The 17710-nt window shown below is 39.8% G+C and overlaps 1 protein-coding gene across 1 annotated transcript in view; it reads right to left on the bottom strand.

Annotated features, from left to right (window-relative positions):
- Positions 1–17710, bottom strand: part of DOCK2 (dedicator of cytokinesis 2) — an 816002-nt gene that overhangs the window by 615137 nt on the left and 183155 nt on the right. The window lies entirely within an intron of this gene.

The raw sequence follows: 17710 nt of genomic DNA, 5'->3' as shown, positions 1-17710 counted from the left end.
AAGGCAAAGCAGCAATGCAGGTGGTTGCCTGCACTGAGCACCAGCGAGTCTCCGATTTAACAAACCTGCTAACATCAGACCGCTCTGGAGCCTCCCTACACCAAGGTCAGCTGAGCTGCCCCTCAATACAGAGAATGTTAGGGGAATTCAGGACAGTTGATCTCCTAACACCTAAAACAGGGCCAGACTGGGGATACAAAGCAGCTTTGGAAAAGTAATTGTGCTATGCCCCAGCCCCATAAGATATTGTGCTATGTAGTGTGTGTGTGTGTTTTAATATATATATATATATATATATATATATATATATATATATATATATATATATGGAAGGCGGAGCTTGGAGTTGTGGGAGGGGTTGAACCCAGCCTATATAACCCCTGATTTAATTCTATAACTGGGTGACGGTGCCTGGTTACTTCCGGTTCCAGATTCATCTCAGGATTGCTGATTCAGGACAAGGCCAGCCAGGATACGTGCTTGCCACACCAGCAGGTATTCCAGCCCACCAGCAGGCCTTACAGCCAAGGAAACATCCTTCCATCGCGATCGATCCTCAGGTAGCCGCGGTCACACCAACGCTTCCAACGTAACTACAGCTTCCGGGGCATCGGACCATACTTCCAGGTCGACAAGCCAGTAATCGTGAGCAACATACGTGCAAAATCGATGTACGGACGACTAAAACTCACGAACAGACAGTACACACGCACATCATAATGTGGTAAGGCTATGCATACAGGCAGACCAAATAGATGAACGACACGAAACGCACGAACGGCACTAAACAGAGGAACGGCACCAACAAAAAATATATTTTTTTTTTAAACAGACGAATGGAACTAAACACACGAAAGGCATAAAACACACGAACGGTATCAACATACGAATGATGGCTAATACACAAACGGTAGTTAAGTTAAAATGTTAGGCATGCACAAACCGAGATAAATTCACAAAAATGATCATACCGATAAAACTCACGAATGCACAAACACGGCACGAATTACAAGCTTTTATTCACACAAACTTAACCGTGCAGAGTATACATGTACAGACTCCAACGCTGCCACCTATTGATGCTGCAACTAACTATACAACCGTACACAAATTATCAGTTAAAAAATAATCTGTCAGGGGGTCGTTCTTGCATTTACTGATGCGTTGTTATGTTACAATCTATAATCCATGTAAGGGGAAACGTCCATAATTACAAGCAATGTTTAGTCCTTTGTTCACGTTTGCACAAGAATGCATTTACAATATGACTTACTTAAATAGCATAACGATTAATACATAACTAATGATATAAAAAACATGTCTACAGGAATAATCATAGGCCTGGTAACATAAAATAAAGAATTATTGTCATGTCCTCGCAGGATTCCGAATTTGTTCACTTTTACTATCAATTACCATCATCCCATCACAAGGGATTGGCAATAAAGAACATGGTGTGTTAACCCATGTTCTTTCATGGGGAAGGGAATGCTTTGGGCACAATTATCAGGTTCACGTCACATACAAACACAGAGAAACCTGACCAAGTAACATGCATGAAGCACATCAAAAGTCATGAAACCCAAACCGCTAGTTTCCTAGCATAAAGTATGTTAACAAATTAAGTTACAGGATACAGGAAACACAAGCAGGGGCATACGAAGTCCAATTCTAAGTTATTCCGGCATATCACATGCTGTCTGTAATGTCCTTTCAGGTCAAATATTCCACTATCGGTTTAACATCATCCCATTACAGAGTGTTCAGTAAATTATATGGCACTGCATATCCTCTCACTATTCTACAGAGAATTACATAGAACCAAACCAATTAAGTTCTCAAACAGGTATTTATATATGAAGAAAGAAAAAAAATTTAAGATTCAGCATGTGTTTCATAATATATAAATTCCTTTTACCTTAGGCCCAGCAATAATCAGTATAAACATTAACATCAACCATCTCCAAAAGACACACCTGTCAGGTACGTATAGTCAAGAATCCCCCTTACATCCTTAAGCTCGCAAACATAGGACTAAGTTTAGGAACAAGATGCGGTCCATTATACGGTAATTAATTATTATTCCCACGAGACCAACATCCTTCCTCAAGTCAGAGGTATTTGCCCATCGGTCCAACTCATAGTTAGAGTCTCGCAGTACTTCGCCCAAAGTACAGAGAGGGCCTCATCTGTCATGTCCAGTCAATCTTGCTATCTTTCACAGAGGCCCACGTTCCCACCACACCACTTCGGTGGCTGGCTCAGCCCAATGACCAATACATAGGCAGAGCCTCTATCAGCCACTTGGCAAATTAGCAGGGCTTCACCTTTCCCGAAATAGTTTTAAAAAATTCACTAACATTTCACCATAAACATTTTTTCATTTAATTATAGCATGTCTCATGTATCTGACCAAGGAGAAGAAATTTCCCCACCCACCACACCGGCTAGGCCTCCCACCCCAACAACAGCCCCAACATCAGGCGAAAATCAAGAGAGCCCCTGCTCATTGAGATCATAGACAATCCCAAAAATTGCAGCAGAACCAAGACATAGAGGGATTCTGTATCTCGCCACAGCAAAAAAAGCAGAACTTTATAGAATCATGATGTCAAACACCGATAACACACAACCAGGAACCAGCTCTCAGGATAATGTTAACAAAACCCTGGCAGGAATACAGGCCACAATGACATCAATCTTGTTGTCCATAAGCAATATAAACCAGAGAATGGACAGGCTGGAAGCCCCCGAGCCGGCCATTGTTCCCCCAGATATTAATCTTACACCAACGGTAGAAAATATTGCAGCACAGGGTAATGTTTCGGTTACACAAGTCTCACAGAGTCCCATCACACACATTGTCCCACCAGCACACTTGATACCTCTTAACATTAGGAAGGACATTTTAGAAGGAAAATACGTCAATCTAATTTCCTTACTTATAGCATCACAGGACTTGGTGGAAAACAAGACCTACAATTATGCGGACTTGTCTGTACTACTGAAAGCAAGAGACCCCAGGTTAAGCAAAAATCTGTCCATACCTGAATTCGTCCTTGCTTTCGGGTTATACAGAGACGTAGTATGCACCAATTTTCCCTAACGTAGAGAAGAACTAGACTTGTACATGCACAAGTTTGTAGATCTGGGGCACAAGTACGGTGGACATACCTTTTTTGACTACCACAAGTCATATTCAGCCAAAGCAGTGGCAGCATTGGCTCAATTCAACATAAGAACAGGGTGGAGTCACTTAGACACCGAACTGTTCTGCCGCCATTTTGCCGGGCTAATACCACCGTCTTGTGCTGTTTGCTCTTCAAACTCCCACTCTACCACACAAACAATACAATCAAAACGGCAATATACCTGGCATTTTACGGGTTTTTGCGACCCAACAAACTCACCATAGGAAACATCAAAGATATTGTAGCGGTACTTACCTTTTCCAGGGGCCGGCCGGGGTCCTCTGTTCAAGCCGCGCACGTTCCTGCTGCTGCACGAGCCGCGCACGGCTCATCCGACGGCTGCAACAGGAAGGTGGGCAGTGACCGCGAGAGGTGCTCACGTATCCCGCCTGACTCTAAGAGCGCGCCGCGTGTCTCGGGCGCGCTCTTAAAGGGACAGTGGGAGCCTAAATTGGCAAAGGCCTCCCATTGGTCCATGTCATGCCACATTCCCCATACACTTACCTTTTGGGGGCGTGGATGTGACAGGGGCCAATCAAAATAGATGTTAAGGGATTTATACTCATCTTTTTCCCTTAGTTCCTTGCCCTATCGTGGTTTCTGTTACAGTTCCCTTTAGCGCTTGTTGTGTTCAGTTGTGTTCCTTCGTACTTGACCTTGGCTTTGTTTCTGACTACGTTTTCTCTTTATCCTTATCTGTTCTGTTTGCCGGCTTGCTGTTTACCGTGTACCAGACCCTGGCTAGTCCTAGTTTACGCTGTCTCTTTGTGCCCTTGACCTCGGATTGCTCCTGACTCTGTACTCCTCTCATTTATGTTGAGTCCGGCCATTCTAAGGTCCGGTAGACGTATCTCCCCTCTGTTGTCTTCTGTTGAGTTGAATCCTGCGTGTTGGGGTATATTTTCGTTACAGATACGTCTAACATGTTACACATTTCGCATCTAAACAAAATATGAGATCACTACGCACTGTCATTACTAGCAGGCACACATACACACACAAACTCACTCACTAGCAGGCACACACACACACAAACTAACTTACTAGCAGAGGCACACACAGAAGCTCCCTCACTAGCACACACACACACACAAACACACACACACACACAAGCTCACTCACTATCAGGCACACACACACAAGTTAACTAACAGGCACACACTTATTCACTCATGAGCAGACACACAAACTCACTCACTAGCAGGCACACACACACACACACACACACACAAACTCATTAACTAGCAGACACACACACACACACACACACACACACAAACTAGCTTACTAGCAGATGCACACACACAGAAACTCCCTCACTAGCACACACACACACACACACACACACACACACACATAAGCTCCCTCACTATCACACACACACAAGCTTAATCACTAGCAGTCACACACACTCACTCACTCACTAGCAGGCACATACACACACATGCTAACTCACTAGCAGGCACACACACAAGCTCACTCACTAGCAGGTGCACACACACACACACACACACAGAAACTCACTCACTCAATAGCAGATGCACACACACACACACACACACACACACAGAAACTCACTCACTCAATAGCAGATGCACACACACACACACACATACAAACAGATAAGCTCACTAACTAGCACACACATAACACATAAACCGTACCTGACAGTGGTAGCTGAAAGTGTCATTGTTTGGCCTCTTCATTCCAGCGAGGTCAGCTGCTTCCATCTGGGGGAAGGGCTTGTGTTCAGGAGCTAGGGCTTAAGTGCAGGGGCGGGTCATGAAGCTGTAATTACTGTACACTGTGCAGGGAGACTGACAGGTCTCCCTCCAGCCACCGGAAGAGTACTTGCGGCCGCAGCAGCCCCCAGCTCCTCCCTCATTACTCCCCTCTGACTGACACAGGCTGATCTATCCACATATTAAAGTGGATAGATATTTACACTCTGCATTTACCATTTCTAGTTGGTACCAGTCCTCATTATTGAAGACTGGATTAACAATCTTATTGATATGATACAGGGCCCTCTGCATCATGATATTGTTGAACAATAGGAAAACCTAAACCACCCATTTTATAATTGTTGTACAAAATGACATTGATACGTGGTATTTTCCCCTTCCACACAAAATTCCTAAAACTAAGTTGAATTAATTGTAGTCACGGAGATGGGAAGCTGAGCTGTAACATCCTGAACAAATAAACCCATTTGGGTAAAACATTTGCCTTTATGATATTAATTCTATCGTAACATGATATTTCTTTATTTCTCCATTCTTTTAATAGTACATTCATAGTTCTAAAGTTAAATAGTGAAATATTGTTTGAGTGGCGAGAACTCACCACATCAAACAAAAGACAGTGGAGCGCTAAATTTATACACTTACCCTTAAATAAGGGAATATAAATAAAACAGAGTGTCTAAAAGAAAAAAAATAGACAAAATATGGTGCAGTATGTCTAAAACAAGTAGAATATTTCTATATATTTCTCATATGAAGCACACTCACATGGTGCAGAGCCTTATGGGGGATAGGCTCAAATCTCATGCATAGAGGTATTGTAAGAGATTACCAAAACTTCTTCAGTGTAGAGATGTTGAGTACTCAGCGATAATGGGAGAGATAAGACAAAATATAGTGTGTTATCCTCACTAAAAACATAAATAAAATAAGGTAGTCACTGCTCACCTTGTTGAGAGCCAAAATACTGGGCTCTCAGAGTAATGCACACTGTGCCTTTAAGAGGGCACAACTCTTCTTTGTAGCGAAGGACACTGGCAAGATGTGGGACTTGAATAAATTAATTAACCAAAATATAAGGTAAATTAAAACAAATTAAAAACAGTAAAATAAAAATACCACAAATGTTCAGTCCAAACAATAAAGTTGCCGTCCAAAGCAGTCCGAGACGCGTTTCGCCTGAACCAGCAGGCTTTTTCAATCTGTATCATCTTCTGTGCGCGTTGTGCCAGTTTTGTACCTGGCGGTTCATCCGTGATTGGTCTCCCTGTGTGCCTCTTATCCAATCCAATTGCCGATCCGAGGAGGTGTTGGCTGAAGCAGCTGTTTACATTTGTTTTCGGATATCCGGAAGTGACGTATCGGAGAGCATCAAACGTCACTTCCGATATTTCGAAATCGCCATATTGCAAATTGGCGTGGTACCCACTTGTATTATAGCTCTAGGCAGTAATTTGTAATGTCCATTGCGGTAAATTAGGGAGAAGAGCAAAAGCATTAAAATTGCAATACATAGCAAGTGGGCTTGTACATAAAAAGAACACTTAATTGTTCTATAAAGGGAATTTGGTTCTGATAATAAACTAACAAATAAATCAAATGGTGTTTAAGAGTGTTTTATACACCTATTTCTCATGAAAGAAATATAAGTTGAACTGTTTTATTGGTAAACATACAAAATAAAAAATAAAGAATAAATAAACAGTTATCCTCATTCACTTGATCAAAACTGTATGTACAGTGTAGAAACATAGAAACATAGAAACATAGAATGTGACGGCAGATAAGAACCATTCGGCCCATCTAGTCCGCCAAATTTTCTAAATACTTTCATTAGTCCCTGGCCTTATCTTATAGTTAGGATAGCCTTATGCCTATCCCATATAACATTAAAGTGCAAGAGTAATCATCACATAATATTTAAGTGCAAGAAGAGTCATCAAACTTTCCAAAAGGACCACATGACAGTGCCATCTACATATAAAAAGTATATATTTAAATAAAAAAATCTATATTAAAAAGTATATACCGTATATACTCGAGTATAAGTTGACCCGAATATAAGCCGAGGCCCCCTAATTTTAACCAAAAATCGGGGAAAACTTATTGACTCAAGTATAAGCTTAGGGTGGGAAATGCAGCAGCTACTGGTAAATTTCTAAATAAAATTAGTTCCCAATAAAATTACATTAATTGAATATTTATTTACAGTGTGTTTGTGTGTAGTGTGTGTATATAATCAATGCAGAATGTGTGTGTGTGTATATAATGCAGAGTGTGTGCATTATATACACACTGCATTCATACAAACACACACCCTGCATTATATACATACACACACATTCTGCATTAATTATAGTGTGTGTGTTTGTGTAGTGTGTGTGTAAACTGGGTGGGAGAGGGTATTTGTATTATTTTTAATATTTTTTTATTTTAATATTTTTTTTATTTTAATATTTTTTTATTTCAATATAATTACTTAAATTATTTTTTTTATATTATTTTATTATTTAATTGTTTACTTTTTTTGTCCCCCCTCCGTGCTTGTTACCTGGCCAGGGAGGGGGGCTCTCAATCCCTGGTGGTCCAGTGGCAGTGGCTGTGCAGGAGGGGGTCTGGCAGCAAGCTGTTACTTACCTTTCCTGTGCTCCCTTCACTTCCGCTCCGTTCAGCTCACTGTCTAAAATTCGCGGTCTACGTGCCGCGCGGAGCGTTGCCACGGTAACCCGCGGCAACGCTCTGACGACCGCTGGTCTCGCGAGATATATATAGTGCGCTGAATGGAGCGGAAGTGAAGGGAGCAGACCGGAGCTGACAGTGAGCGGAAGGGAACGGAGGTGAAGGGAGCTGACAGGAGCTGCAGGAAAGGTAAGTAAACGCTTCCTGCCAGTCCCCAACAGGACCTTCGGGCTTGTAATGAGCCCGGCGGTCCTGGTCTGTATTATGGAAATGTAAGTTGTACTATACTCGAGTATATACGGTATATATGCTTAAAAATTGAATGGTATAGATACATTTTATAAAAATATTTTCCTTTTTTCTTTTTTTAATTTTTAATTTTCTCTTTTTTCTTTCTTTTCCTTCCTTTCCTCAACAGATTTTTTAAAGAAAATCTCCTTTAAAAGTTATTTTATAAACATTTTTTATAAAAAGTGACAGAGTTCAAAATCGTTGTTTAGACCTTTTGGGTGTAAGGTGTCTAAATTGAATATCCATCGCATCTCTGATTGACCCATCTTTTTTATTAAGTCATCTCCCCTCCAGTTAGGGGTCACTTTATGGATTCCCAAAAATTTTATTTTACTTGGGTCGCTATTATGAAAGTTTTTAAAATGGAGAGATACATTGTGTTTTAAAAATCCATTTCTCACATTTCTAATGTGTTCTTGTATTCTAATTTGTAAAGGACGAATAGTACGTCCAATATATAACAGTCCACATGGACAAGTAATCATGTATATTATTTTTTTAAAATGGCACGTTATAATGTTTTTGATTTTAAAACTTTTCTTAGGGTCTTTTGGGTGTATAAGTTCCCTAATTTCTCTTTTCCTACTGTTCGTGCTCCTACATGCTCCACATACTCCACAGCCCATTTTTTCGTTAAATGGATTAGTAGTCTTGTTGTTCATGTGGAAGTTAGTGAGACTATTACGTAGATTAGGTACTCCCCAATATATTATTTTAGGCTTGTCTGGTAAAAGTGTATTAAGTATATCGTCACTCTTTAAGATGGGCCAATGTTTTGAAATTACTTTCTTTACTTGGTTGCCCTGAACATTAAAATCACATACAAAAGATATATCATTATTAACAAGTGTAGCTGGTTTCTGTTTATATTCTAGTAGAGCCTTTCTATCTCTAAATGATGCCTCATGGTAAGCTGTCTGTAATAGTTCTCTACCATATCCCTTTTCGGAGAAATCTTTAATAATTTTTTGAGCCTGTTTCTGGAACATGTTTGTGTCCGTGCAGTTGAGTTTTACTCTTAAGAATTGTGCTTTTGGTGCATTTAAAAGCCAAGGTGAATAATGGCAGCTCGTTTGTTAGATATAACTATTGACATCCACTTTCTTGTTTGTCTTAATAGTATTATCTTCAATATATATATTCAAATCTAAGAATTCAACTGAATTCTTACTATATTTTTAGTGAGTTTAATACCCCAGTCATTATTTTCCAAATGTTCAAAAAAACTGTCCAGAGATTCGCTACTCCCCTTCCAAATGAAAAAAATGTAATCAATGTAACGGCCATAGGTCACCAGGTTTGCGCCCCATCTACAATCCGTAAAGATGAATTTATGTTCCCAAAAGGACATAAATAGATTGGCGTAGCTAGGCGCAAACATCGTGCCCATCGCCGTTCCACAAACCTGTAAATAAAAATTACCGTAAAACCAAAAATAATTATTGTTAAGGATCCAAATGATCCCCTCCAATATAAAACCTATTTGTGACTCAGGAAATTCTCCTGAATTTTCAAGAAAATATTTAGTAGCCTCACAGCCCTTAGTGTGTTCCATAATTGTGTAGAGCGAATTCACGTCCACCGTGACCAAAAAATAGTCAGTGTCCCATGTAGTTTTTCACAATTTAACTGGGACATTTTTGGACCGTGGGTTGTAGACATCTATCAATGTACTGTGAGAGTCTGCTAGAGATGGAGCCTATGCCTTAAATGATCGGCCATCCAGGTGGTTTGGTGATGCTTTAGTGAATTTTTGGAAGGTAATAAAATATCAACATTTTAGGGTGTTGAATGTTTAGAAACTCTGATTCTTGTTTGTTAAGAATGCCTTCCAATTTCCCTTTATCAATTAGTTTATGGTAGTGTACCGTAATATCATTGGTTGGGTCTTTGTGTAATATTACATAGGTTTTAGTGTCATTGAGCAATCTATTTGACTCATCTATGTAGTCCTCACGTTCTAAAAGAACAATCCCCCCCCCCCCCCCTTTATCAGCTGGTTTAATTACCAGTGAGGTGTCATTTTTAAGTTCTCTTAAAGTTTTCCATTCTATGTAGCTTAAATTATATTCATTCTTCTTGACGGGTTTAACCCCTTAAGGACCAAACCTCTGGAATAAAAGGGAATCATGACATGTCACACATGTCATGTGTCCTTAAGGGGTTAATCTTATGGAGGTCCTGCATAACCATCCTTTCGAAAGTCGTAATTTCTTCTGAAATGCTTAGTAAAGAATTTAGACTTTTTTTTTAATTCAGTGTGAACGAAATTTTTACCTGGACTTTCACATACTAAACCTGTTTCTGAATTATTTTGATTTAGATGCATTAATGGATTTTTCATAAAGAATAACTGCCTGGAGCTATAATACAGGTACCACGCCAGTTTGCAATATGGCGATATCAAAATACCTGAAGTGACGTTTGATGCTCTCCTATACGTCACTTCCGGATATACGAAAGCAAATGTAAACAGCTGATTCAGCCAACACCTCCTCGGATCGGCAATTGGATTGGATAAGAGGCACACAGGGAGACCAATCACGGACGAACCGCCAGGTACAAAACTGGCACAACACGCACAGAAGATGATACCGATTGGAAAAGCCTGCTGGTTCAGGCGAAACGCGTCTCGGACTGCTTTGGATGGCAACTTTAATGTTTGGACTGAACATTTGTGGTATTTTTATTTTACTGTTTTTTTTTTTTTTTAATTCTTTATTTTGCAGTGAGAAACTTCCCACTGGTTTTAATGGTAGCGTGCAATCATTCATTACAAATGAATAAAAGCAATACAAATTAAACATCACATTAGGTAATAATAAACATGAGTCTCTGTTGGTTGAGCATGTTATCTTTTCTAGTGCGCTCAGTGACAAGTTCAGGGAGGGGGCAGTGAGGACCCAGGTCAGTATTTCGCACCAGTTGTTCCTGCAGGCGCAGGGTATGCGATATGCTTTAGCTTTTGTCTTTCCGTTCTGGTTCGGGCTTAATGGGTTGGTTTCACTTTCAGCAGCTCTATTGGGCTTAAGGGTAGCAACACGGTATAGTTCACTTTCGGCTCATGAAACTCAATTAATGTGTCTCGCCAGCTGGTCAACTGGGCTTAGGACTCGCAGCTTGGTATAGCAAGCTAATCGCTCATGGGAGGGTTTGTTTATTTGGTTCAATGTGTTGGCAGCTTGGGCGGACTCTAAGTGGGCCGTGTTGCACTTCCCATGGGTTACCCCTATAGGTAAAACCTACTGGCTGCTCATGTGAGTTTTCTAAATAATAAGAACAAAAATAGGAAAATAAAAGACTGAGGTACATCCCATCGGTAACCCCTATAAGGCCAATGGTGTAGCACTTTGGTTGGGAGTATTAACCTCTTGTGGGGTCTTAATGTGTCTATTAATATTATGTATTAACCGCTCCCGTAAGAGTGTACACCGTGGCAAACTGTGGCGATAGCACATATTAAGATTGAGTACACTCCTCAGTAACATCTGTTCCCTACATTCATGGAGTAAGAGTATTCATATATAAGGGCAACAGAGTAGTGTAACAGCGTGGTATAAATTATCAGTACAAGACTACCATCGGAGGAGCACAATCATGCGGATTTGGGTAATGAGCCCCACATTGCCATGGATAAATTTGCAGACATTTCAGAGACAGTCATTATTAATAAACAAGAGTCCTGACATTCAAGGAGTGTGGCATCTGGTTGCATGGCAGGAGGTAATATATAACATAATATATTATAATAATAGTGATGTTAACAGTTCTACAATACCTGTGGGCTAGCGGAGCAGTTATTGTGTCCCTGAGGTGGCATCTCCGGTAATATTTGTTGTAGCTGTCCCTTTCCCCCGCTCCCCCCCTTTCCCTCCTTTGGGGTGTAAAAGAGTGGAGCCATTGGTCAGTAGGTGCAGGAATATATAAAAAGGAGAAACAAAAGAAAAAACAACACTTTGGAGTCTCTTACGTATCTTTCATAATACATGTTTAGCAAATCAGTCTGGGCATAGCGTCTGTAGAATTGGACTGTTTCCTTATGTACCTATCTCGTCCGTATAGTTGGCTTGCGGTGAAAGTCATGAGTTAGTCATTTGCCCGTTCAGGTCTGTGGGGGGTTGTGCGAATGCTGTCTGCTTCGTTTCCTCTCCACCCTAGTGTTGCTCCCCTGGTTCTCGGTCTCCTGGTTCTCTCCCACCCCGTCCATGGGCACTTACTGCTGCAGTTGGAGGGCCTGGATAAATCCTGCAGGACAGTGTGAGGATCGAGTTCTTTTGTGGGACCACCAGTGTGCCTGCTGCTCCCCATCGATATCTGATTCCTTTGTCTCTCAGTTGGCGGGTGATCGGTGTGAATTTCCTCAGCTGGAGTAGAATTGTGAATGGGATGTCAGCTAAAACTTTCACGTGGTGATGGTGGGGGTCTTCCTGGAGTAGGCCATCAGCCCCACTTTAACTGTGACAATTTGGGTAACAGCTATAATGTCTCTCGAGGCATCCGCTGGGCGGTCAGGGATTTGTCACTTTAACTGTGACAATTTGGGTAACAGCTATAATGTCTCTCGAGGCATCTGCTGGTTCGGTCAGGGATTTCCGGATTCTGAATGCAGCCGTTATCGGCCTTGTGTCCCCGTCCGTTTTCGCCCCCATTGTCATTGCCACTTTGTTTGTGTAAGCTAATAAGGCCTCTGGGCCTATGTCTTCAGGGGCTCCACGTATGCGCACATTTCGTTTGCGGTGGCGTGTTTCCATCGCCATAACCGAGCGCGTGAGCCCCTGGAGTTGGAGTGTCATGGCGTCCACTTGCCTTCTGGTATCTGCCAGTAAGTCGTCTCTTTTACCTTCTTGGGTTTCTATTGCATCCAGGCGCCCCTTCATGCCAGTAACCTCCGTCCTCACACCGGCCAGATCTGATTTCCACATCTCCTGGAGATCTACGAGGAGTTTCTTGATATAACCTTTTGTTGAAGGTGAGTCGTCCGAGTCCGACGTCTCCGACCCGTATAACGTGGTTGTCTCGGTTGTGGTTGGGAGTTCTCCCTCTCCACGGAGGAGTCAGACTCGCTGTCGCTTCGGGGCCTACTCATTTTGGCCTGTGGAGCTTGTTGCGGCCTTTCAAAGGCCTTTCAAAGGTTCGCCTAATGTCAGGCTGGTGGGAGCTCTCGTGGCGGGCGGGTTTCTTATTCTTTTTCCCCATCTCTCTGTAGGGGGTCTAGTGCTTGTTGCTGCTTGGATTTTGGGTCTCGGTTCAGCGTTTTCGTGGCTTTTTGGGTAAATTTTAGATTTGTGAAGCAGGAGCTCCACATAAACACGTCCAGTGTGTTGCTCTGTGTGAAGAAATGACTCTTATATTCACTATTTCTGTCTGTTTCCTGCTATTTCTTCATGTTTTCAGTCGGCAGATGGAACTGCCGAACAAAGACCACCCCTGGCTCACTTAACTTCAAAGCCGGCATCACTTAAACCCTCTACGTGTGCGGCCAGCGTTCGTACTGCTGAACGCCACGTGGCAGAGAAAACCGCAGCCATCTTTTTTTCATTCAAACTAAGGCAGCGGGACTTGGTCATCGAGTGTCTGGAACTAAAATCGGACACTCGACTTCCCGAACACCGGTCTCAATCATACGAACGCTGGAACTATATGTACCGATTAGCTAGAAGAGCGCTATTCGGTACGGTTGTGCATACGAATGAGGGGAACAAACGCTGCTAGGAGCCAGGGGAATCCATTCGGTACTTTTATTCGTTTTTCTCCCTTTTCTAAAGTGACCGGCAAAACCACCCAAACTATTTTGGGCAGCCCACCCACGGTGAACCGGTCACAAAGGACTTCCATAGTTTTTGAGAACCCCTGAACTGGGTGAAATTTGAATATGTTGGTCACCCAGATCGGGGCTATCAGGGAACATAGGATTTGTGGGGATACCCCATGTATAAAGGGGTGTTCCAGAAATTGGGGAAACTAGTGATTTTTCTGCCTGGAGATAATTAGGTTGCTACTGTATCAGACCTGATTATCTCCAGGGCTAGGGGAGGGAATTACATGTTTGTGTTGGGTGTGTTTTATATTTTTACTGTACATGATTGGATAAATGTTACTCCTCCCTGTGCATGGGGACCTGCATAAAAGGCTGTGTGTGTGAATAAAGCTCAGTTCTACTGGTATCCTGATCCTTGACTCTGGCTGTTATTTGGAATTTGTATGCTTTACTAAGGGAATTATCTTGTGAAGCTATTTGTATTTCGTATGGATTTCGTTCTTTGGAACTACCGAACGGAGATCTATCTACACTAGACCCTGGCGCTTCGGGAGGAAACTACCGAAAGAGGTTTAAATATACTTGGTTTCCTTACACTCTGCTAGCCACGCCCCCTCATTTTACTGTTTTTAATTTGTTTTAATTTACCTTATATTTTGGTTAATAAATTTATTCAAGTCCCACATCTTGCCAGTGTCCTTCGCTACAAAGAAGAGTTGTGCCCTCTTAAAGGCACAGTGCGCATTACTCTGAGAGACCAGTATTTTGGCTCTCAACAAGGTGAGCAGTGACTACCTTATTTTATTTATGTTTTTAGTGAGGATAACACACTATATTTTGTCTTATCTCTCCCATTATCTCTGCGTACTCAACATCTCTACACTGAAGAAGTTTTGGTATTCTCTTAAAATACCTCTACGCATGAGATTTGAGCCTATCCCCATAAGGCTCTGCACCATGTGAGTGTGCTTCATATGAGAAATATAATATTCTACTTGTTTTAGACATACTGCACCATATTTTGTCTATTTTTTCTTTTAGACACTATGTTTTATTTATATTCCCTTATTTAAGGGTAAGTGTATAAATTTGGCGCTCCACTGTCTTTTGTTTGATGTGGTGAGTTCTCGCCACTCAAACAATATTTCACTATTTGGTTTGCATGTTTTTGTGTTAAGTAAGAGGTATTAACACGAGTGTTGAGCAGCTTTTCAAATTGTCGATGTAAATTTACCATAGCGCCTTATATTGACACAGCACCTTTGGTTTATCTTTTATAGTTCTAAAGTTATCCAAAAAGTTAAATTCAACTTGGGAATAATTATACCCAAGTAAGTGCAAGTATTTTTTTGAAAAATCAAAGCTATAGCTGTTAAAAATTCACTCCCGTTCTTTTTTATCTAAATTAAAAAGTTAAGCAATAGTTTTACTCATATTAAGTTTATATTTTGAAATATAGCTAAATCTGTCTAATTCTTCCAACAGGTGCGTTAGCGATTCATTTGGATCCGTTAAAAAAATAAAAACATCATCCGCATATAAACATAACTTTGACTGTTGATTTTTAATTGGTTACCCCCCGTATTTCTCTATTCTTTCTTATTCTTATAGCAAGTGGTTCTATTGACAAGATATACAAGATGGGGGATAGTGGGCAGCCTTGTCTTGTTCCATTTTTTTAAATCAAACCACTCTGAGCATAGGTTCATGCCCACCACCCTGGCTGTTTTAACTGTATATAGGGATTTTATTGCTCTGAACAGCCAACAGCTAAGGCCATAGTGTTGTCAAGTAGCGAACATGTACTCCCACCCCACCCTTTCGAATGCTTTCTCTGCAACAGGGTAAGGAGAGGAGTACACGCCCACTTAGCTAAAATATTAATTATCCTTCTGATGTTATTGCAGGATGACCTGCCGGGAACATAACCAATCTGATCCTGGTGAATAATATCCTGCAAAATAGTCTTCAATCGTTCAGCTAATATTGAAGAATATAGCTTTGTGTCGACATTTATTAATGAGATAGGCCGATAACTGGTTAAATCTGATGGATTTTTACCCAGTTTCCCCTGAGGGAAAATACCTTTGGTCACTCTCTCATTAACTAGATTTTAACTTTTAAAAGGTTTAAAAGGTTTTAACTAGATTATGTGAAATTTCATTTTTCATTTATAAAATAAATAGCTGAAACGGTCAGGACCTGGTGTCTTATTCTGTGCTAAAATTTCAATTACCCTTTCTACCTCCGCTATTTCTATTGGTTGATTTAATTTATTATTTTTTTTCAATTAGAATAGGAGATGGACTTATATTATTCAAATAATTATCAATGTCTTCTTTAGAAACCTTTTTGGGAAGATTATAGAGATGTTTATAAACTTCAACTAATGCATTTGCTATATCTTTTGGGGTCATACATACTTGATCTAACTTTTATTGATGTAATTCTTTCCTTTAATGTTTTTTTTTTCTGTTTGTTAGAATTTTGTCTGCTCTCTTGCCTTAGTGGTAAAATTTCATTTTAAGGCAATCCAAATTTTTAATAGTAATTTCTAATTCTAGCTGTTTGATTTTATTTGAGATTTCTTCAAGATTCTTTTGAGTTAGAGTTGTAAAGTTAATTTATTTTTTTTTCGAGAAAGATTATAAAATTGTATATATAGCTCCGATAATGAAGCGCCTCTTGCTTTGATAAGATTAGATTTAAGTTTAACAAAATGACTTCTAACAACGGCTTGTAATGCACACCAAACTGTGCTATGTGGTATCTGTTTAGTGGAGTTCTATTGAAAATAGAATTTGATTATGTTATGTAGATATTCTTGATTTAATAGATTTTTGAATATTCTTCATTTAATAGAATGTAGTCAGCTAGATGCCATGTGGTTCTAGATGTTGATTTTAGAACATCATTTAATTCCAAGATTACAAGGTTATGGTCTGACCACACATTATCTTTTATATTTTTTTCATATTACTAATAATGGACATGTCACCCAAAAAAATCAATTCGAGAAAACGATGAATGAACTTTAGAAAAATGTATATAGTCTTTTTCATTTGTGTGGTAAACCCTCCAGATATTAGACAGATTCGCTTCAATAATACAGTTATTAATTTTTTTGATTGTTTAATAGAATTTTTATCTATCACATTAGTATTTGTTTTTTATCTAAATGGTAGTCAAGGACACAATTTAGGTCGCCTGCGATTAAAAGCTGCCCAATCTAACTTGTTTATTTTTCTTCAAAAATCTTTTGAAAAAAGTGTACTGGGTACACATTTGGTAAATATATAAAAACAAAATGAATAACTGATTGTTTATCCCGCACAAGATTATATAGCAACCTTCTGTATCTTTACTCTGATAATTAATATTTATTTGTAGGGTATTTGCCAATATAATGGCTACTCCTTGTTTTTTTTATTTTTAGGCAAAGATGCTGAGTATACATGTGTAAATTTATTAGTCCACCATTTTTGATCTTTTACTCTCTAATGGGTTTCTTGAACCATTAATATAATATAGCCTATTTTTTCATTGTTTTTAGCACCATTTGTCGTTTAAAATTAGAGTGAAGTCCTTGTACATTTTTACATTTTTTAATTAATATTTTAAGAAACTATAGGAAAAGTGAGGATCAATAAAATTGAGGGTCTTGTGGTGCTGAGCATGATTACAAACACATTTAACAAATTAACAAATTTAACAGTACATGAGAGTTATTTCTTCTTTGTACAGCCAGGCGACTCAAGGAACCATAACCACTTTAATCAGAAGTTCATATAGTGCATAGAGAGTCTCTTTAAGTGATATATTTCTTTTTTAACCTTGAGGATAATATTATCATTCATTTAAGAGTCAATATTTTCCTGGGGCTCTACATTTGGGAATTGATAAACAAACAAATTCCAGGAAGTTGCTGATACATACAAATGATGATGACTGCTCTGGTTGCAAAATGTTAATAATTAAGACAGATCACGTTGCTTTTAGAATAAATTAAATTTAGCTTGAATAGAAAAGGAAAATCACCAATCACT

The sequence above is a fragment of the Pelobates fuscus genome, chromosome 3, assembly GCF_036172605.1.
Source record: "Pelobates fuscus isolate aPelFus1 chromosome 3, aPelFus1.pri, whole genome shotgun sequence".
Classification (NCBI taxonomy): domain Eukaryota; kingdom Metazoa; phylum Chordata; class Amphibia; order Anura; family Pelobatidae; genus Pelobates; species Pelobates fuscus.
The sequence above is the reverse complement of the archived record's forward strand: the minus strand, read 5'-3'. Positions and strand labels throughout refer to the sequence as shown.